This window comes from Phasianus colchicus, chromosome 3, assembly GCF_987193195.1.
Source record: "Phasianus colchicus chromosome 3, bPhaCol1.hap1.1, whole genome shotgun sequence".
NCBI classification, from domain to species: Eukaryota; Metazoa; Chordata; class Aves; order Galliformes; family Phasianidae; genus Phasianus; species Phasianus colchicus.
Genome location: NC_143438.1, coordinates 74,825,767 through 74,848,942, shown reverse-complemented (window position 1 = coordinate 74,848,942; position 23,176 = coordinate 74,825,767). Strand labels below are relative to the sequence as shown.

The following is a 23,176-nucleotide window of genomic DNA, read 5'->3' as shown; positions in this document are numbered from 1 at the left end:
CTGTCTGGTGGGTGGCGCGTGGCTGGGAAGTTGGAGCTCAATGGTCTTTCAGGTCCCTTCCAACCTAAATCATTTTATGATGCTATGATTCTGATAGAGACGAAGCGATCTCTTTTTAACCCAGGATCCCAAACTTTCTGTTGTGTTGTACAAACATCGCCGTCAAATGTGTGCAAGTGTTGTACAAGAGCTGCATTAAGTGAAGAAAGTGTGTTACGGTACAGTTTAACTCGTGTGAGTTGACATGCCTTCCATGGTGGCTTAATTATTATATGTGATACATATAGTATATGCTGGAATTTTAAAAATTCATTCTACTATTCTTGTTCTTCTAGACTGCCAAAGGTATTCCAATTAATGAAGCATATTTTCTTTTTAAGGCACATATTTTAGACAGTTGACTCCACCTTTCTCTGTTGCAATAACCCCACGAGCCCTTATCACTGCTTCTCTTTATGGTATGGAAGAAAGATGAACACCACATTTCCCTCTGTCTGTCCATCCTTCTGGCCACTCCAATTTTCCAAAAGAATTTCAAAGTGATTTGGGGCAAGCTCAAAGCTGGGAGCTGGACTGGGGGTGTGCAGAGGTGGGTTGTGCTTCATCCCCATTCCAGGACATCCCAATGGCCACACACACAGAGGGTGCCCCGTGTGGGGATTCCAGCCCGTGTGCCCCTTTGCATGGGCAGAAAAGGGCTTATTCAGCTGCATGTAGGGATGTGGGAGGAAGAGGAAGAGGCGTGCTCTCTCCAGGGTGAGTCCCGGTTGGGTTGGGGGTCGTTGGACTGTCGGGGCGCCCACGATGCTTGAGACGTGCCCCCCGTGTGACAGATGACCTATTGAAATAATTTCAGAGCAGTGCTGCGGTTGCCACGACAACCAGTGCTCTCTTGGCTTTCATCTGGCCATGTGACAGCGCTTTGACGTCAGCTGGAGGCAGAGCCTGTGGTTTCAGCCGCGCAGCCAAAGCTGTGTGAGAACCCAGTGGATGCTGGATTTATCCCCGCCGCCGCCACTGCCGCCGCTGCTGTTTCTCAGGGGCTGCCAGAGCATGGACTATTAAAAACTTGCATTTCTGCAGTGTGAGGTAACCATTTGCTTTATGTTCTCGTCAGGTATTTTTAAGGAAAAAAGTAAAAAAAAAAAAAAAAAAAAAGATGCAAAGCAGCTTATTGTGAGGGTGTTTTTTCACTTGTTTGTTTTGGCTGAAGTTTGTTGTGATAAATGAGCCCGGTGCTATCAGATAGATGCAAAGCAGCTTCTAGTCACTAATTCTGCGTGCAGACTGCTAAGCAGAGTTAGATTAAGATTAATGATCCGTGAAAGCAGAATAAAACGATATTGTTCTCATTTGACACTTTCGGAATATAAATGAATGCGAGTGATTCTAGGTGAATCCTTTTGGGAGTTAAAGAAATCATGCTTTGCTACGTTGTTGATCTGGGCATCACAGCTTTACACTTCTGTTGGAACTTTTGCTTTGTTAACACTGACCATCCAGCAGTTTGGTCCCCAGCTTGTAGGGAGTGGGAGGCCAGCAGTGGATGCGTGGGGAGCAGCTCGCTGCCGGGTCCCTGAGCTGGAGCTGTGAGCCGGCTGTGTCCACACAGGCTCTGGACACTGCTCCGGGTCTCTGTCCTTGGCCGGGGGCACGCGGCACTCGGCTCAGTGATGTTTACAGAGGGAAGGACCGAGAGCTTCCTGAGAGTGTGTCTGAAATATGTGCCAAGAGAGCAACGTGGTTGTAACGCAGGCTTTATGTCACATGCAAGAATTTTTATTTTTATTTTTGTAATTATTCCGTGGTGGGTTACGGGTGGTTGGGACAGCTAAAAAAAGAATAGCGGCTCGAACAGCACCATGGTAATAGGAAAATAAATGCTATTTGGGCGTTTTTTAAAAAGAAGAGATCTTGCTGTATGTCTGTGTTACGCTGCTGGCTGAGAGAAGCCTGTTTGCAGAAAGAGATTCCAGGGCTGCTGAAGTTTGGTGCCACGGCCGGAGTTTGTGTGCAAGCACACATATTCGCCTTGAGGACAGATCACAGCTGAAGCATCGTGTGTGTTATTTCCTGGAAAAGTATGTTAGACTGCTCTTATCTTCCCTAATTAAATACTCCTGCTCCCTTCCTCCCAAAGTTCAAAGGGTTTATTGATAATGGTAATGATTTGCTAAAGCAGCTGCCGCTCTGAAATGACCACAGAACTGCACAAATATTTAAGGCACGGCACAATAAAAGATAAGAAAAAACGGCGTACAAATACCCTAATATTACTAAGTGCAACAGAAGTAATTGTTTCAGAAAGGGAGCCAAGGCAGAGATTAACACTGAAAGCTCTTCTGTAAGGAAAGTTGTGGCTTAGTGCTCTGGATCTCACTACATTTGGCACGCTTAACAGACCAATAGGGATAATTGCAGCTGAAGCCTCTAAGCCATTTTGCTTGGCACTATTTGTTCCTTCCAATATAGCTCTTGTGTCCGAATTATCAATGTTTTGGCAACTGAAATATTTTAAATTGTGTTTAATAAATTCTTCTCATGCGTCAGTGCATGCGAAGTCCCCCCTCCTTCCTCGCAGTGGGTTTAACAAGGACTGACAGCACCCGCCTGCTGGACTGCCCTGGGTCGCCACAGGGATGCTCCATGCCCCCCCCTACCTGCAGACACCCCAAAAACATCTGCAAAAAAAAGAAAAATAATGGAAGCAGCATTCACTCAAGTGATATTCATTAGAAATATTTTAAAAATGTGTTCATCATCTCCAGTTTAACAGGCATATCTTTCTTTAGTTTCCCCAAGGATGATGAACTGCCATCCATGTCACCAGAAGAATGCATCCTGCCTGGCAGAGTAAGCAGCTCTGTCCCCTCTCATTGGGTCCTGTTGGCTCTGGACGTCCTGCCACCCTCTTTGAGCCTCAGGGCAGGCATGGCAGGGACAGCAAGGAGAAAGCCTGTGGCATGGGATCCTGCAGTGAATGCAGAGGGCATGGATCTCTGCTCAGAGGAGAGGAAGGGATCTGTGTGAGAGCGCTCTCTGGTCCATGTACTTCTTCCTGGTAATTTTGTGTTCTTGTTTTCTTAGTCAGTTCTAAACAAACCCTTTCATCAAATACTTGGGTTACCTCAGAAGGGTATGAAATTCCCAGCAAGCAGAACACTGAGCATCCCTTCAGCCCTTCACCCACTGTGAGAAAAGACCAAGCAACCTTTGGGTCCCTGCCTCCTTCCCATCACTGAGGAGCAAGAAGGGGGCTGCAGCCCACCCCTTCTCTTCTGCCGAGTGCCATGGTCCTAGGATCACCAACTTCCTTGGGCTTGAAATCCTCCAACACAAATAAAAAATAAATGGCGTGTGCATGGGATTGGTGGCATCTCACCTGCTTCTGGGGACACCCAAAAGACTCCATAGCTCCTGTCAGCCTTGGTACTTGCATGTGTCACTCACTTGCACATAGAGGTGAGGACAGCATCTCCTCCACAGTCCCTTCATCCACAAGAAGGGGTGAGCAGCTCACTAATTACTCAGGAGCTGGAGCCCTTCACCTAGGTGAGACTGGCTGAAAGCAAGGCTGAGCTCTCCCTGAGTCACTTCTCTCGCAACTGAATGCAGTCAGGGGAATTAAAAACAGACTCAAGCTGTTGATGCCTCCAGCCTAGTAATAATAATGCACTCGAGCCTTTAGTGTGCTCTACCTTGATCTGGTTGAGCTGATGGTCAATGACAATCTAAATTTAGGCTAGAAGCACAGGAAAACCTACAAAAAATAATCCCTGCAGTGCAGAGCACCGACTCCTTCCTCTGTTTCTCATACAGAAGGTGATTTCTGCTGTCACCTTAAAGGTCCCAGCTGCTACTCAAGGCAGCATTTCCTTGGGGAATTGAATTCCCCCTATGGGGGAATTGTCAAACAGTGGGAACTGCTGCAGCTGTATTGGGTTTCAGGCTCTTAAGTTACATCTTGCAGAAGCTGGTTTCCACGCTGCTAAAAATCATCACGTTCTGCTAATTTAATGTCCCGCATCAACTTTAACAACAACTGGTTTAAATGATAACTAAGCAGCAGTAGGGAGTTGACATTTTAATCAACAGTTGCTTTTCCAATTAAAGCCAGATGCCATGCGTGTGGTACTCTGAATGCAAAATAAAAATTGACCTCATTGTTGGTTCCAAGCACAGAAATCCTCACTCTGGAATGTTGTTGGTAGCCATATTTTAGAAGCAATCTTCCATGGTGAGCCAAAGTCTACGCAGACAGATATAGTCAGATAACAGTCAGTTAACAGTTTGAAAAATTTAATATGTTTTGGCTGTACTTTTGCTGCTGTTAAATTTATCTTCTTAAATGGCAGGGAGTATGAGTTGAGGTTTGAGAAACAGTAATTTTGTAATTATTTTACATGGATCGAATTATTCTGTCATCAGATTTGCATTTCAGACAGCATTACAGTATGAAAATATAATTAGAAACTGTAATTCAGGAATTGCTGAATGCAATATTTCCCAGAGGCAGCACTGTGAAGGAGCACTGCCCTTTTTACAGCTTCATCAAACACTGGAATCCTAGGGGTGGGCTCCAAGTTCTAAAGTCCTGTATTCTGCGGTCCCAACGCACTGTTGACTTTCTGCCGATCTTTGGGAATTTTTTTGTGTGTGAGATTCATTTCCACAGAAACATCCAATCACGGAGAGCTGAAGTGCTCAGAGCCTGTTAACTGAAGTTCAGTCTGGCTGTGCTGGGAGCTGATGAATTGCTTGCAGCCACAGAATGACACTGAGATAACGTAAGGATTTGATTTACACCCAGAAAAGCCAAGAAGCTTGTAGTTTGGGCTGAATGCTGTTTTGAATTTGTCTGAAGCCTGAAATTCTTAGCAGTACCTCCTCTCGCTGGAAGGAGCAGAGGACAGGGCTTAATTCTGCTTCTCTTCTTTTGAACATTTGGGATGTTTTGCTGTACTTGTTCACAATGTTTTAGCTGCAATGGCAATTCTTAAGGGTTCATTGATTATGCTTATTATAATATTTGGTTTATAGGTAACTTGTCTAGAAACAAGCACAACCTCTCTTTTTAATCTGGCTTATGTTGAGCAATCCCCTACTATTCTTCAGGAAACAAACACTGCTAGGGAGAGAATCACCTGTGGCAAGTTCTTTCCACCACCTTGCCAGTACATGGGATGCTGGTGTGTGGAGCAGAGCTCATGATGCACAGAGCAAAGCCAGCAGAAGGCAGTTTCTGAGTGTCAGGTGTGTTTAGTGCTTTCTTCTCCCCATATGTCCCTTGGGGTTTTGTAAGATGGTCACCCTTCTGCCATGCCAAGGGCCACACAATGCTGGTACAAAGGAGAGTACCTGCCCCATCACTTGAATTTGGGTGATGCACATCCTGTCATCTGCACCTGGTATGTGTGATGTGAGTGGAGGACAGGAGCTGCATGGCATCATCACAAAGTTGGAAAGTATTTTTTTTTTTAGAGAGGAGGTAATTAGGCCAATTTTATCCTCGTGAACAATGTGGCCTTGCCCGGGGACATCAGGAGGCAGGTGCACGCCAGGGCTGCGAGGTTTGGAGCAGGAGAGACAGGAGCATTCTGGCCAGCTTCTCTCCTTGCTGGTGTTGCCACAACAGACCAGCTCATCCTAAACATGATCTTCAGTCAGGCACCTCTTGGAGAAGCTGAAGCAACTCAGCCCTGTGCCCTTCCAGCTACAGGCAGAGTGCTCTGCTCTGCTGTGCAACTGCTCCTTGCGGCAGGCGGAGATGCTGGGGGCAGTGAGCACAAAGCTGCTGATTATTTCCCCAACTGCTGTGTGGTTTCTATCACAACACTATTCTTTTGTGCAGAATGGCAGCTTGATTGCAGAGTCCTCTTTAACTTTACAATTTTAGCAAGCCCAAGCCCAATTAGAGCAATTATATCTCAGCAGAAACACGGTCTGTTGTCCGCTGGACCCGTCTGTCAAGTGTCCTATTCATAGCTGTTTCTCTTGCATGAGGTTTTTCATATGGAGTCGCTTTGACCCTTCTAAAACAGCCTCATCTGAAGGACATTTCTGCATTTCTGTAGACTTTTTTCACAGATTGATACGAACAAGAAGAGTGCAGGATTTTGGCTGGCCAAGGATGCATCATTCAGCCTAACCACCGTCTTCTCTTGCTTGAACACCTCTGACAGAACAAGTAGGATCCTTCACTTTCAATTATTTTACTTCCAAAGATTGAGAACGTGATCAGAATTGCTGTTCTCCCCTGCTGTGTTAGAGGATTTCCCTAATCAGAATCCCCAACCTGAGCTGCAAGAGGCATTTCAGGGTTGGTGCTGGTAGACTCAGTCCCCTATGCTACCATTTGGCCACTGAGTGATTCAGGAGCATGGGGCAGCGGGCACTGCTGCAGGGGGGCCATCTGCTGTCTATGTTACCTATGAAGCAAGAGATGAAAAGCGGAGCTATGTAAAAGTAGAAGCGATGTACTCGGGAGGGTACCAGCCTCCTGCACAAAGCAAAGGCTTTCTGTATCTCATACCTCTTCCTGAAGGTTGAATCTAAGGAATAGATTTTGTACATGCCTGAAATTGTCTTCCAGTTGTATTTGAGGACAGTCTTCAGGAGAGAAAAGAGTTAAAGCAAGTCACTGTTATACTTGGGGGCCATGTCTAAAATAGCTACTTTTGTTTTGTTTGCTGAATTCCCCGTGCTTTTCCAGGGCTGTTCCCATTATTCACTTCTTTCCCAAAATAACATTTTAAACCACAGGAGCAGCCAGGACTGGGAGCAGAGGGGATCTGCAGCCAGAGCTGGACGGCTGCATGCCCATGTGTGTCTGCATTGAGCCTGTGCTGACCTGTCATGGGAAGCTGAGGGCAGACCACAGGGCAGGTGGCAGCTCCCCACAACTGGAGCAATTTTGTCTCATACCCCACTGAGCTGGGATGCAGCCCCAGGGTGGCTTTGGGTTCCAATGCTTGAAAAATGACCCAGAGGAGCAGCTGCTCTGGGGTTTCCAGCCAGGCTGCTCGGGGCATCTCCTTCTTGTCACCATGTCCCTCATGTTCAGGCACCAGAAATGGGTGCTGGCAGCCTTCCAGTGGGGACTTGGAGGCGAAACATGGGAACCTAAAGAAAAAGAACCTAAAAATCAAGTGTTCATGGCAGAGGCTTGCTGTGCTATGTCTGAACAGTTTGCCTTCACCGTGGCCGTCCAAGCATGCAAATACTGTGTGGGGAGAGAGGAGCTTCCCATTCTTGCTGTCCCTGCACAGACCTAGGGAGGATGGAGAGCAGATTCCCTGCTGGGAGCTTTGCTAGGCAGGACCCCGGCTCAGCCCCACTTGAAGCAGCCTCTATGGAAAGCCCCAGAGTCACTGTAAATGTAGCAGGTGAAGGGTACCCAGACGAGTCACTGCGGCTCAGATGGGTGCTGCTGCTAAATCCAGGGTGTGGTGGGACTGGACCAGCAGTGCCTCAAGCCATCTAGCTCACAGTTCCCTTCCAACACCCCTTTACCAAGAGGTAACAGCTTGCTTCCCTGCTTCACCAAATGTTAGCTTTTCTTTGTTTGTTTTTTTGTTTTGTTTTGTTTTGTTTTGTTTTTTTTTCAACATTAATATTCAAACACGTGACAAGTTATCAGGTGTCCTGCAGTAATAGCCATGCAGTGGCTATGTTCATACCAAACTCAGTAGGGAACATCTCCAGCACTGGAGCTCAGGGACTGAAACTGCTCCCTATCCCTGGCACAGCTTGCTCCTGGCCAAGTCCCATACTCCCATGTGGGAGGGTTTAGTACCCTTTCTGAGCAGCTGGGCCTGTCCTGTGTGGCAGATGGCACAAGGTCTCTCCTAGGAAGGGTGAGGATATTTAGCAGACGGAAGAGGGGATTTCCCTGCCTGTTGGCTTTTCAGTGCTAGGAATGCACTCAGAGGCATTTGCTTACATTTATTTTAAAGATGTGAAAATTGCAGATTTGGGTATCCTGTGCTAAACTCCAGTTTCTCCAGAGTACGTAAATTGCCATCATCTGTATTAAACCTATTAAATGCCCTTCCCCTCTTCAGTCAGACATCAGCACTGCCCACTTCTGCAATGCTAGTAATGTGCCTAATAGCAGGTATGAGGACCCTGCAAGAGGAAAGTGATGCCTCTGTGCTCTCACTGTAACACCTGAGTGTCGGGAGAGACAAAAAAGCAAAGGACATGTCACAGTGCAGTTTTCCCCCACTATGTTATTTCTGTTGTATTCAACAGCCACATTTTTGTCCTTGAAGAATTGTGTCTATGGGGCTTTGAGAAAATCAGGGGACCATTTACCTGCATCCTTCCCCACAGCTTTCCAAGCACAGTCAGTTGGATTTTTACTTCCCCTGTTACACCCCAGACACGCGCATGCAACAGCAAAGTTTTCCCCTTTTGTTTGCAAACAGAAATTGCTGAGCTCATATTGTCCAGAATAATAGAAGGATTTAGGAAGGTGAGCATTAAGGCATTTTTCAGAGTTGTTGAGTATGTTTTAATCCTTATTAGCCCTGAGCAATCGTCTCCCAGGGAAGGAGAGGTGTAATTGAAGATGTGCCCTGTGCATCCTGCCCTGTATGCTCACAGCTGCTTCTCCAGTGAAACCGAAATGGCACTCTGAAAGACAATGGGAAATATTTCTTTCACAAAACCAAAAACAAGCTTTTCTTCCAGGCGTCATCAGGGGGAAAAAAAAGCAAAACCTTTCTTAAATTTCCAGTTCCATTGAGCATCTGGCTCTAATGTACAGTTCCTCAACTCTGCTTGGTTTTTAACCAAAATGTGCTCCTGTTTAAAAGCACAGGCTGTTTAAAAGCACATCTTTCAATAAATGCCCATTCAACTGTCTGTGTGCCACAGCATCATTTGCATTCCTTGTTCTGTGCCATCATTTGCTTCAGTCTCTCCCCTGAAGATCACCACTCACTATTCCTTACCAACCAAATTCAGCCATCTGATTTTGCTGATGGGTGATTTGGACCAAGGTTTCACAACATGCTAACTCTATCTGTGCAGACAAGGTGTTTTTCCCTTGGCCAGCCTTACAGCCGCTAGCCTCCAGCCACCCAGCACCAACAGGATCAGCACTGCTTGTGGACGTGCTCGCTTGCCTGGAGGAGTGTGGGCTGCTCAGGTGCTTTTTTAGGCACATTACTTCTAAAACTATGCCTCCTCCAATCAATAAGATATGTTTAAACATATTGGGAAAAATGCAATTTACTCCAGGAATCTTTATTGCATTTCATTATGAGATGCTGAATCTAATATAGAACAAAGATCACTTTAATTTTAAGTGGGCAAAAGGAAGATCTACGGCACGCTCCCACTGAGCAGCTATCAGCAACATGCACCTTCTCCATCTAATGCAGTTACATAAACTAATTAGGTTTGGGGCATCTAATGGGAACAGTGCGTAACTACATTACATGTCCCCTGAGAGAAATCAGCGTCAGATGAATCTGTGAGGCATTGTGGTATCTGTTCTCAGCTATTTTTTCCTGCCCTGAGGATACTGGTGTGATACCAAATTGTGGGCAGAGCTCTGGCTGCTGATCTTCTCTCCAACTGGTTCCATTCCACTCATGCTGCCCTCAGTGAGCTCAGCAGGTAGCAGGGGACAGCAGTGCCCCTCTCCTTCTGCAGCCCCATGAGCAGGGCCAGGTTCCATTTCACAAAGTGAAGTGCTTTGTTGCCATTCACCACTGTTTTGTGCTTTATTGCTGTTTCACATCCAGAGCAGCAATTCCAGGGTAGGAAATGAAAAAACTCAACCCAAAGCTGTGTGTCCTTTAGCAACAGCTCCCCTCCAATTCTGTGCTGCCCTGTTAGGCAGGTAGCTGACAGCTTCTGTACAGGCTAACTTCCTGGCATAGATGCACAGAAACACCTGATAGCTAAAAGCAGAATAAACCATCTCCCATACCCTGCAGCATCCCAAGGACTGGTGTTGCTCACTGCAGGGGCAGCGCTCCTTAAAGCACTCATTTATAATACTTGAGACATCCAGAGAAGTCACATGAAAGCATCATTGTTATGTCATTCTGCTGACATACCTGTCATGCTGCAGTGACTAGAAAGTAGCTTCCAGCCGTGTCCCTCCTGTGTCCCGTCCCTTTGTGAGTCTCTCCAGATCCAGCCCCAGGACCTGGTCAGCTCTTTGGGATCTTCAAAAACAGATCTCACGGGGTCCTGGAACACAGCAGCAGCTGATGCAAAAAGTCTCAGGTGCTGTAGAAATTCCTTTCCTAACTCCTCTTCACTTCAGCCAACACCGCAATGCAGATGTGGCCCTGCAGCCTTTGTAGAGTGGTCAGAGATGTTAAGATGAGAAAGCTGTATGATATTAAAGTGCTTCTGTGTTGTCTGTAGAAGAGGAAGGGATCACATCAAGGAAAAAAAAGCTTTGTAGAAAGCCTGTTTTGACTTTAAAAATAAAATGGCTACCATCTGCCTTATCAATACTGAACTGAAACTGAGCAACTGGTTCCCCTTCTACAGAACACAAAAGCTTATTTCTCAAACTGGGATAACATATTACATAAAGTCTCTGGACTCCAGTGTTAAGCCCAACTAGCTATGAGTTTTATTGGGTTACTTCTAGAACTTAATTTCAAATAATCTCCCACAATAACTGTTTTACTACTTCTTATGTTCCTTAATGCCTGAACCAACACTTCTTGGGCTATCAGCTGTGCCCTGGCTGTTGCCCACCTGCTCAAAGCCCTGTTCTTGCATTCTTCTGCACCATGTTCTTGAGAATGCACACTACAGGAGCAGGCAGAGGTATCACCATCATCTTAAAATCATGGAATCATAGCATCATTAAGGTTGAAAAGACTGATAAGATCATCTAGTTCAACCATCAGCCCATGCCTGTGAGTGCTCTAGACCACATCACTCAGTGCCACATCTACGTGTTTCCTGAACACCTCCAAGAACAGTGACTCCACCACCTCCCTGAGGAGCCTGTGCCAGTGCCTTGCCACACTTTCTGAGAAGAAATTTTTCCTAATACCCAATCTTTGGCTCTGCTCTTGGCCACCTGCTGTGCTGCCTGCAATGAGAAGCATGTTTGGTTTTTAAGATATCCTTTCTCTTCCAGAGGAGAATATGGCAGAAAGGGTTCTCCTGAGGCATCCAGCCTGGTGCAGCTAACACTGTCGTGAAAGCTCAGGTTGTGGATTTCTCAAAATTCTTTTTCACATGAGCTAAGCCTTCTGTCTTGTGATCTGAGGAGAAGGATGTTCCACAGACTTCTCTGTTCCAGTGGTTAGAGATTTGCTTCTCATTCTCAGCCAAACTTTATTCATGGCTAGTTTATACCCATTTGTTCTTGTGCCAGCATTGTCCCTCAGTTTAAATAGCTTTTCTCCTTCCTTAGTGTTTACCCCCTCAGATGTATTTATAGACTACAAACATATCCCCTCCTGGACTTTCTTTAGCTAGGCTAAACAGCCGAGTGCTCCTGGTCTCTTCTGCTTGCTCAGGCTTTCCTTTCCCTTATTTGGCCTAGCTGCCCTTCACTGCATCCCCAGTGATTTCAGATCCCTTTCCAAGACATGATTGTCATTCTATTCTTCTTGTGTGATCGCCTTGCTCTCCAGCTGATGGTGTTTCCCATCTTGGTGCCATCAGCAAAGGCACTGCTCTGAGACTATGCATTATGGTGATTAATTAAAATGTTAAATAAGATCTGTTCTGAGACTCCTCCTTGAAGAACTCTATTGTAAAATCATCTTCCACCTGAGAATTCCCCTTTCACCTCAGACCATTACCCATAAAGGCGAAACATCTGTCTGGTTCTGTGCAACACCACTCCAGAAGGAATTATTTACTGTGATTTCACCCAAATGGTTTTGTATCAAGCTTTATGTATACACTTATATATCCATTAGAAACACAATCTTGTGTGCTGGTTTGAAAGCCAGTGCAGCCAAGCTTTCTGTGAAGCTTCCATATAAGGTCAGTTCAGCCAAGAAACTTCAGTTCTAACCCCTAACATTTCTACAACTTTAGTCTGAGATCTCTCTTCAGCAGGACTTGCCAATTGTGATGCTCCAGTCAGGGTGTTAGCAGACGTGTTTTGCTCTGCTTCAGTCTCCCAGCGTCTTATAAAGCCAAATTCATGATTCAAATGACTAAACTCATTATTCAGGCTTAGTACGTGGGTTTTTTTTTTATGGGAAATTGGAATGGGGTGAAAATTCTTTTGTGCTCTGGCCTGTGTTGCCTAGATATTGGCCTTTAGAGGAATAGCAAAAATGATGTTTGTACCCTTTATATTCAAAATGGGTGAGACTATAAATATCCTGTAGTCCTAAAACAACATTCCTGATAGTTCTGCAATTAAGACTGCAAGATTCTCCCCCAGCATCTCCCTGCATTTCCCCACAAAGATCTGACTGTCTTCTTTTCTTCTCTGTGCCAAAGGCTTTAGAGGCTTTTGGAGGACTTGATGACATCCCACAAACCGAAGAACAGAGCTCCATCTCTTTTAGACTCAAATAGGAGAGCGGAGATTATTGAATCTTTGGCTGCCCTTTTGATGGCAGCAAAAGAAATTCTTGCCCTCCTTCCTTTGAAAAATCAGGTTTGGGGTATCTCTCTGTTAGCAAGGTCTTCTGAATGTGTTGTACAAATAAGGAGTATATGATTCTTCTTTAAAAAAAATAAGGAAACACCTTTAGAAAAATCAAATCTATCTTTGTTTAAGGCTGTTCCCTGAGTGATAATTTTGCTTTTTTATTAACAGAGTATTCTCGGATCTGAAAAACAGGCTTTCACCATTGCATGTGGAGGGCTGGCTCACAATCCTTCCTCTTGGGGCCCGAAATCTAAGCTAATCTAAAACCAAGGGCAGGAGCTCCCCTGGCACTCCAGGCTCCGTTTAACTCTATTGGTGGGCAGTTGTCCTCGCACAGCCTGAGGAACAATTGATTTGAGGATTTGCCTCCTGTACAGAGCAATCAGGCGGAAAAGGCTTTAATTTGGCATAAGGCTGCATTTTCCAGCTCTTTCTGATAAATTTAAGGAACTCCAAGACAACAAATGATATAATTTCATTTGACACTGGGTGTAGAGCAAAATGAGTCTGTGTTCTACCCAAGCAGTTTTGTGAAACTGTCCTCCAGTATTTCTGTTTTTGCCTATAATCAGCCAATGAATTTGGGGTTTGCTCAATCACTCCCCAGACTCCAGCAATCTTCCACAGCTTGTATGGAGACAGCTAAATTCAGATTCCTGTAGCTGGAGTTGGATCCCTGCTGCTTTGTGTAGATAAGTAATGTGGAGGACTTGATACTAAAACCTCCTGAACTCCTGTCATGAGATCCAACTTGTTACGGTTGTTTCTAGGTTTGGAGCATTCAGTGTGTTTCTGTGCACATGCTCTGATCCAGTCTAGTCCCACTGCTCTGTTCAAGCAACACCAGAGGCTCTGAGTGTCAATGTCCAGAGGAAGACTCCTTCAAGGAAGTTCCATCCTGAGTTCAGCCCTGAGTTCAGCTGACATGGGACACAGATAGACCCATTGCAGGGCTTTGGACATTTCTGTGGTAAAGGGATGGCTGAATGTAAGCTGGGCCCCCAGCTCTCCTCTCCTCTCCTCTCCTCTCCTCTCCTCTCCTCTCCTCTCCTCTCCTCTCCTCTCCTCTCCTCTCCTCTCCTCTCCTCTCCTCTCCTCTCCTCTCCTCTCCTCTCCTCTCCTCTCCTCTCCTCTCCTCTCCTCTCCTCTCCTCTCCTCTCCTCTCCTCTCCTCTCCTCTCCTCTCCTCTCCTCTCCTCCCCTCTCCTCCCCTCTCCTCTCCTCTCCTCTCCTCTCCTCTCCTCTCCTCTCCTCTCCTCTCCTCTCCTCTCCTCTCCTCTCCTCTCCTCTCCTCTCCTCTCCTCTCCTCTCCTCTCCTCTCCTCTCCTCTCCTCTCCTCTCCTCTCCTCTCCTCCCCTCCTCCTTAGCATCTCAAAGGAAGGGCTGAATTCCTTGTACCTGGCAATAAGATTCAGGCAGTCACTATATTGACAGAATTCGTTCATATTCCAGTCCATCATGTGCACAGATGATGTTCTCTGACATTAAGCCACTGTAGAAACAAATCTGCTAACCTAATTTTGAAAGATAAAAGCTCCAGTGAAGTGTGGCCTTGAGGTGCACTCCATTCGATTTCCAATGCTTTGGAGGAACAGAAAAGAAAGCCCTCCCACAGGTGATCGCTCGTTCTCTGAATCTTGCAGGGAAGGAAATAGAGCAGCACTAAAACTCCCCTCCCTGTGGGTATGAGCATCTGCTGCCACTCAGCAGCTCATGTGAAAGGCCATGTGGAGTAGAGCTTGGAGCTCTACTCTTTGAACAGAGTAACAAGAAGCATCTCCCTCTCCCTCTGCTCTGGGGAGACCTAGTCCTGGTCTAGGAAATGAGTACTGATGGCACAGGAGGTGCTCAGTCCTGTGGGCTGAAGGTTGAAGAGCAAGCCAGAACCTGGCACAGGCTGACCAGAGAAGCTGTGGATGCGCCATCCCTGGAGGCATTCAAGGCCAGGTTGGATGGGCCCTGGGCAGCCTGCTCTGGTGGGTGGCAGCCCTGCCCAGGGTGGAGGGGGTTGAAACTGGGTAGGCTTCCAACCCAAACCATTCTATAATTCTATGATAAGAAACAGGAGGAAGAGAGCAACCCACGGCATGGTTGTAGCAGGCAGAGAGCTCACTGGGCTTGCAGGAGGTAAAGGGATGTGTGGAAACACAGCATGGCATGAGGTTGGATGGAAACTGGGTGTTGCTCAATACCCATGGGTCTGCTGTGGGAGCAATTTAGGGAGAGCTTTTGCAGCTGACAATGAAAACTTAAGGGCTGGTCATTTCAAGTTGTATGACATCTTGGATCTCAGGGAAGGAGAGCCCTTGACCTTGTCCATCTCTGCAGCCTCAGACGGTGATGACTGCGCTATGGTGTGGTTGGGACCTGGGGAAAGCAGTGGCTGTGTGTGCATGGGGCAGCTGTACAAAGAGGCAGCCATGTGTCCCCTCACAAAACATCTCAGGTCTTAATGCACCACTGATTTTCACTCAAGATCAAGCTGCCCTGTGTTGCTAGCAGGACGGAGTCTCTTATGTGACTCAACTAACTGAATTAAGCTGTTCATCTGGCCATGCTACAGGGATGGCATTGTTAAAAACCATGTACATTAAGTCCATGTACAGTTGGTAGCAGTAGATTTATTTCTCTTGGTCATGCTGGGGAAGTTTGCAGGCTGCTCCAGACTTTGTTTTTAGTTGTCTTCATATTTTAAAAGGTAACATTTACATTCCAGGCTCTAACGTGTTCTGTGTGTGCTATTTTAACATCATTTGGGGGCTTAATTGATCAGGTCAAAATAAATTATTGTGTTGATCTTAGGTTGTCTTCTTTTATGAAGATCTAAATGCATGATACTCCAAATGATTTGCTAAAAGCATCCATAGTTAACTGATGGTAGAACCTTGTTATTGTGAAAACCCCTATAAGCAAACGCACACTTCTTCTATATGACTTAAATCAAAATAAATTAATTCTGTTTGTGCCTTCTGAGTGCTTAAAGTGCATTGTGAAGGCAATCACACAAAAAATATAACATTTCAGGCACTCCCATCCTGTCCCTGGTTATTTCTCATACAGAAAGCAGCTACTACCTGTTCACAGCAGCTGGGGTTCACCTAGCTGTAGGTGTAGCCCCAGATCAGGTTTTCAGGAAGCCTTCTGTTGGTGGTTTTAGCTGAGTTCACCATGACCAGCTCCCCAGGGCTTTCTCTGTCTATTTTCAGACATTTCTTCCGTACATTTCATCATGAGCGCATTTCCAAGAGGAGTGTCAGCGGTTTTTTTATGAACTGTGGTTGACATCAGGCAGTTGCGTCTTGCCTGGACTCTTCAGTCAACACAAACATTTTTTACAATTCCTCTTTGAAACAGCTGACCCACAATTGCATAAAACTTGCACATAACCTCTGCATTCAGAAAACCCCTTTCCTTCACTACTGGCTCTTGGTGAAAGCAGTTTCAAACCTTTTAGTTAGCTCATGAGAAAGGAGAGAGGACTAAGCAAGAATCTGGTTAACAACTCCGGGTGCAGAACATTTGTGTCATCCTTTGCCACATCTGCCTCAGCTCATCCTGAGCTGTGGTTTTTATTTTGGGGTCAATTGGATGAGAGACCATTTTCCCCTCCATCTTTGTATGCCCAAGGAGCTCCCCAGCCACAGGCAGGAGAGTGAAAAGGAGATGTTTGGGCACAGGAGGTATTCAGACAGTAAGCAGGTTTGGTTAAGGCAGGCCTAGGATTGTTTGGACTCTCATCAGTATCCATCAGTTCTTTCCTGGTTGAACCAAGATCTCCCGACTCAGTTCTTTGGGGTCCTGCAGAAAGTCTGCAGCCAGCTGCTGGGATTTGCTCTGGTGTAAGCAGCTATGACTTTGTTCACCTAAGGGAGCCAGTCAGCTCCATGATAGGGAAGATCTGGCCCACTTCCAGCACAGCACTCCGTCATTGTCTACAAAAACATTTACCAGCAAATCCTCCAGTCTGTTGCCAAAAAGCAGTAGTTCTTCTTCCTTCAAGTAAGATTGAATTTGGTACCTGAGTCACTTTATGCTCTTATAAATGATAGTGTCTCACAATAAACATAAATATGAAGAAATCATAGCCGTAGCACCCATTGAAGTTCTGATTGCAAACTTCCAACTCTTGGAAGGAGATGAGCAATCTTCATGTTGAATTATAGCTGCAGATATTTCCTTTTCCTAAACTACTGTCTGTTGCCATGGCCACAACCTTCAGAATATTCTGGCTATTTAGTAGTCACTAATAGGAGTGAAAGAGCAGATGTTTAATTATTTTCTTCTTATTCCATTCGCTGAAGTACAGCTGATATTCAAAGTCTTCAGTAGAGAATCCTTTTTTTATTGTTTATAGTTTTCCTAGAGAAAAATAACAAAAGGCAATTAATATGTGCAGCATGCATGCCATACATCTACAACTTGTAAGTAGGGGCGAGGAAACCAATTGCTTTACATCCTGAAGACTGATATCAGCAGTAGTTAGGGGCAGGAGAAAATCATGCTGTAGGAATACTCGTCCTGGCCATTCATAGAATCATAGAATCACCAAAGTTGGAAAAGACCTACAAGATCATCCAGTCCAACCATCCAGCTATCACCAATAGTTCTCACTAGAACATGCCCTTCAACACAACATCCAAACGTTCCTTGAACATCTCCAAGGTCGGTGACTCCACCACCTCCCTGGGCAGCCCATTCCAGTGCCTGACCACTCTTTCAGAAAAGTAGTCCCAAGGGAATTGTCATCTCAAAGGATGGAGCAAGTCCTTCAGGCTCTCCTGGTAAGCTTCCTGGTGCTGTGGGTGTAGGAGTACTTTGTGTGGATAAAACTTGACAATTTATCAAAATAGAAGACCTCACAAGAAGCTTCTCAACCACCACATCACAGCACTTCTGGTTTGTGAAAAAACAAAAAGTGCCCAGGAAGCTGTTCAGGCAATGGGACTGCAGTGCATGTGGTCCGCTCAGTTGTTCTTGGGCTATTTAATAAAGTTACCATGGCCTTTGGAGCACCCAAGTCTTACCTCAAACCCTTCCTAGCCATTGATATTGCTCTTTGCCCAGGAGCACACAGTTCTGGGAAGTCCAAGGAAAAGTCTGTTGTTTTGGATTTACAACAGGAAATTTTACCATTTTAAGAGAAGAAATCTCTTTCCTTGAGCTTCACTGGAGACACACTGATGACTGTGACTACCAGAGGTTGCCTAAAAGGTTCGGCACAAGGCACCAAACCCCTATTTTGGATATGATATACAGAATGACTGGGCATATAATGCTAGGCCATAGGCAGCCCAAATTTCTGCTCTCTGCTTTCTGCAAGGTTCATTTTATGAAATCAGAATTTGTTGTCCCACTGGATCATTCTGCCCTCAGGGCAAGTTAATGATTTATGCTTCTTTTGTCCTTGAGATTTAAGAAATACTCCTAAAAGCCAAAGCTAATGAGAAATGTGAATGTGGAAAGTACCATAAGGCCTATGTATAACGCTCACTCTCTAAGTGATGGTGATTGCAGCATTTTGTGGGAAGCTTGTATTCTCCCTGTTCACACTTCCCCATTAGAGTCTCAAGCCAAAAGAACAACTTGTTCCCTCATCACCACAGTGGTCGTGTACGAGGTAGGTGATGAGCCTTGTTGATACTACTGTACAACTTGAATTCTACTGAAAAAAATGTGTTAAGAAGACAGCCTCTGATGTCTGTGCACTTCCAAGGTCAAATGTACTGGAGCAGGGACATACAGCTGTTTGACTTGAGCAGGTTTCAGTGGAGAGACCTGACTTTTATCTTGCTTTTATTTTCAGTGCCGAAATGAATAGGGCCTGTCTCCTACTGACCTGTAGCTCTCCATCAAAAACTTCCTTGACGGACTGAAGATTTGGAAAGATGAATGCCCTAAAAGAGTGATTGTCTGTGTATTCATGCTCTGTGTTGCCTTTTGAAGATGGCTGCTCTAGTTCAAAGCCACTTGCCTCCACCCTTTAGTACATATATTCTTGACTTGAAGCTGCCAGGTATCACTTTTTTGACAAGCGATGAGTTTTTGTTTTCTTGTTGTAGCCTGGCTCTTCTTAATGTTGGAATTTGCTCTAGCCAGTACTGATGCTAATTTAAATTAAACCCTCAACAATCTCAGCAGTGATTCTTTTGATGAATACTGATGTAAAGCTTATGTAGAACAGGGCAACAGACAGCATTTCCTTTTCCACAAAAGCAGAATGCAGCCTACAGTGGGAAATCCAGGATGGGATTCTCACAAAAACTCCACATAGAAATGGAGATGCTGACGTAGGGTGTTTTGATCAGGATCAGTGTCTGCAGAGAGCCACGCAGTGAGAAGTGCACTCTGTGTAGAGCCACTCTTTGCAGTCTCTGTGCAATGGAGACTTGTAGCATCCCCAGGCCTCTCTGCCCTGGGCAGCAGGGAGCAAAGAACGCAGGAGGAGCAGGCTGCATGTTGAAGGCTCTGCTGCTTTCAGCAGGCACAGAATGAATGTCAGGTCTTTCTTTTTATTTTTGGCTGCACAATTGTTTAGCTAAGTTGCAATCCATTGTATTACTGTAAAAGTTGCTTTGGTCCATACAGTCTATGTAATTAAATGTGTCTCATCCCACTATTTCATGCCTGTAACACACTACCCAAAATTCTATTTTCCCTATGCTTTCCCATTCACCTGTTTCTCAGAGGAAGTGTTGTTTCCCTGGTGGCACTGAGTCCATCTGTCAAGGGTGTGAACTTGGGGCCTTGGGAACTGATTGTTTCTACAAGAATAATATCTTGCTGCAAACTAACTGTAAAAGTTGCCAGAGCTTAATGCCATGCTACCAAGCCTTGATGTAAGAAAGAAATAATGTTACTTAGATAGACCAGAAATAGAATATCCGTGGAGCCAGAAAGAAAGGAATCACGGAACCACAGAATCATAGAATGGCCTGGGTTGAAAAGGACATCAAAGATCATCTAGTTTCAACCCCCTGCTCTGAGCAACCACTAGACCAGGCTGCCAAGAACCACATCCAGCCTTGCCTTGAATGCCTCCAGGGATCGGGCATCCACAGCTTCTCTGAGCAACCTGTTCCAGTGTGTCATCACTGAAGAAAGGGTCCATCCAATGAGCAGCACATTTATAGAAGGTCCTTTACTTAAGGCACATTTTTAATTTGTAACCACGGAAGAAAGGCCAGTGCCCAGCTTGTGGCATCTGCTTCCCACTGCATGCTGCCTACTCACATCTCTGCAGCACTCAGAAGACCTGCAGCTCCAAGGGTGTGTGAAGGTGCAGTCAGTTCTGTGCAAAGCCACTTTGATGGCTGAACTCAGTTATATTGTGCATATATGTTGCATTTTTATATACACACATGTATATTACATTAAGATATAATGGTGAATTTTCAGCCAAATGCTGAGAAGGTTAGAATTTAGGTGATCTTTGTTTTCATTTCTCAAATGTTTTAGCTTGCATCTGTTTTTATATCATCAGAACATATATATTAATATAATGAGATGTAACTTTCTTTAATTCTTTATTTTGGGAACTGGTTGCAAGAAATTCATTAGCAGGATCCCTTTGTGAATAAGATTGCTTTGAGAGGAATCTACTCGTGATTCAGAAGCTGTGCATCCCTGAAGCTTTCATTCAGTGCTTCCTTAAATAATGGGAGAGCTTTTATTTACAAACCTATGGAACTTCCCTGTATCTCACCATGGCTCTCCTCCCTAAACAGTTTGAGAATGTGTGAGTGTACAAAAAGACACATATTACTGTTCCATAAGTTCATATTTACTATTTACTCAACTATGGGTCTGTGAACATCTCAGGAAATATCTGGAAAACTTCCTATTTTGGGTAATTCCATCTGTGTATAATTTCTGGAAATGATAAGTTGCACCCAAGCATTCTTGTTCTGTGGTGATTACCATGCACCTTAAGTAGGATCTCAGTGTGTTTCTGAGGAGCATTATTTTCTGCTGTGGACATGATGATCTAGATATTTTTCTATCTAACTTTAGTTAATTTCACTTTTGTTATCAGCTGGCTTTGGAAATGAATGGCGTTAGAAAATATAAGAGATGCAGAATGCCTAGATGAAAAATGAGATTTCTCAAGTGGCCACAGAATGTAGAATACAATGGTAAGCCGCTGAGATAGGCTTCTGCAGAAGAAAAGTCAACAGAACTATGCTTTTTGGGAGTAGACTACTTTCAAAGCTAATATGTTGCTTTGTTTTAGGAAACAACATACTGCTGAATTTGGTGATAATATTTTTGTCCCTCTTTGCATCAATTATTTGCTTTGCTTAAGTTTGAATATGAAGTCTGGAAACAATACTGGAAAAAACAGTGTGTATCTGGTGTGTAACATGTACATCTGTTATAGAGAAGGTTATACAAATTTAAACACACTGTTCTTTCATCACAATGACCATTAGTATGTCGGTAATTCAGAATATTACATATCAAATGTCTCAGAAATAAGAGACAGAATCGTCCTATTTAGACATCATATCAAGATGTAGATCCTTTAATTGTTTCTCTGGTCCTACTACTGCATACAAAGTCTGCTTTCTTTGAGCATCAGTTGTATTCTGAAGAACAAATAATGCAATGGTAACCCTGAGCTGCCTCATCTTTTCTGAACCTTCTTGTTTACTTTGAAACCACTTTAAACCTGTGTCTAAAAGTGCTGATGTTTATTTAACAAATAATAAAACTGGTTTCTAGGCGGAATGTGCAAAATACCAGCTGTCTGTGCTAGTGACTCCATGAGGAGCTGAACAGCCCATGCTGTGCTCAGAGGAAGGCCACACGTGTTGCTTGGTGCAGAGAGCATTTAGGGTTCGTCCCCAAGTCACGGTCAAGTGCTTGGCCTGGGCTGCCCAGCTCTGACAACCTTCTGCCTTGGGGTAAAAGGAAAACAATGCCCTGGATGTGTGCATAGGGGAATAACTCAAGCCTCTTAACTGATAATGCTTTGGAAAAACTGGGGCTGTGCAGCCTGGCAAAGAAAAGGCCCTGGGAAACCCTGAGAGCTGCCTTTCAGCATCTAAAGCAGCGCTATAAGAAAGAAGGGGACAGACTCTTATCAGGTGATAGGTGTTCCTGCTCATTGCAGGGGAGTTGGACTAGATTGTCACCAGTAAGGAAACAGACAACAAACACAGGAGTGCAGGGACATATCTGCCCTAAGAGATTTGTAAGGTAGATAAAGGTTCTTCTAGATTAATTTATATACTGGGAAAAAATGGAGTGCATCTTTCATGTTAAGCTGATGAGGTTACAAGTTGCAATCTAGATGGAGAAAATATAACATTTCCTTTGGGGCTCACTGCTTTTGTATGAGTCTTCGAGATGTCTGTGAAAGTCCATTCACTTTTACCTTATTAGGTATAGTCAAATAAAAGATCTGGGAAAACCTCTTCCACAAATTTGGCTCATTAGCAGTGTTTTAATGGCTTTTTATGCAGTGCTGCAGTATTGATCCCTTTCAATCCATTTAATTGGCAAAGGAAGATGAAGACCCATGCCTTTGTGCCATTGAGAACTACCCTATGGCACTCTACTGAGGAGTAGCATGAGGATCCTTCCAGAAGTGCAAAAATAGACTTCCAGTCTGAAATTGAATCAAGATTTCCAAATGCATATCTCATGCATTTGGATCATCATCTCAAGGAGTGTAGAAGTGCACACAGATCTTATTTGGAAAGACATTTATTTCCTTACGTGATCAATAGGGAAAAAGTGGGGAGACTTGCATCGTTTCCTGGCAGCTCCACAGCTTCCAGCTCCGTGCTTGGGGTGGCTACTGCTGTTGTGCCAGCACACCAGCAAGCATGGATATTCACATCTTGGCTAATACAGACTTTTTTTTTACCAGTCAGAGTCATGTTCAGAACTTCATTATGGCTGAGCCAGCACCTGGGAACACAGGTCCTCTTCCACACACTCATATTTCTTGTACCTGGTAATCCCCATAAGAGGTCCTAGCATGCACATATTCCATGTTCACTTGAAAGAGAATATAGATACAAGAGCAAGCCTGCTTCCAGGCCACTGTGAGTTATGTCAGAATGTATTCAGGGTCTGGGAACTGAGGGCTCACCACAGAATTTCCCCACCCACATAGCACTGATGCGCACGTTTCTGCACACATATAAATCTCAGAATAGAGAGATCCCATCGTTTAAGTGGAGTACATTCAGTTGAACTTTGGCCTCTATTGCTTTGACTACAGCAGAAAACAAGGGTTTAAAAATAAGGAAATGTTTGCCTCTTGGAAATTTTCTGAGCAATTAATCTAAGAATTATTGATGTTTCTAATTTTGTTAGCAGAGGGAGGATCATCAGTCACACTCAGAAATGCCAGCTCTGTGCTGATAAATCATAAAGTGGGAATGACTGTTTAATGAAGTTGCCAGAAGAAAGATTTGCTGCCAAAATCAAAGATATTACTCTATCTCACTCCTACTCCTTCATCAAGGAAATTTCCAAGAAAATTCTGGCATTTCTCCAAGGTTGTCATGTGTGGGTTTTTTTTTTCTTTCCCTTTCCCCTTTATTTTTTATTTTTTATTTTT

At 44.6% G+C, this 23,176-nt stretch overlaps 1 protein-coding gene across 1 annotated transcript in view; it reads left to right on the top strand.

Moving 5' to 3' along the window:
• Positions 1–771: 771 nt before the first annotated feature.
• The window catches only part of NCALD (neurocalcin delta), a 51,024-nt gene continuing 28,619 nt past the window's right edge, over positions 772–23,176 (top strand). Inside the window, exon 1 of the mRNA XM_031591095.2 lies at positions 772–1,089. The gene's annotated coding sequence lies outside the window, so the exon portion shown is untranslated. The remainder of the gene's footprint in view (positions 1,090–23,176) is intronic.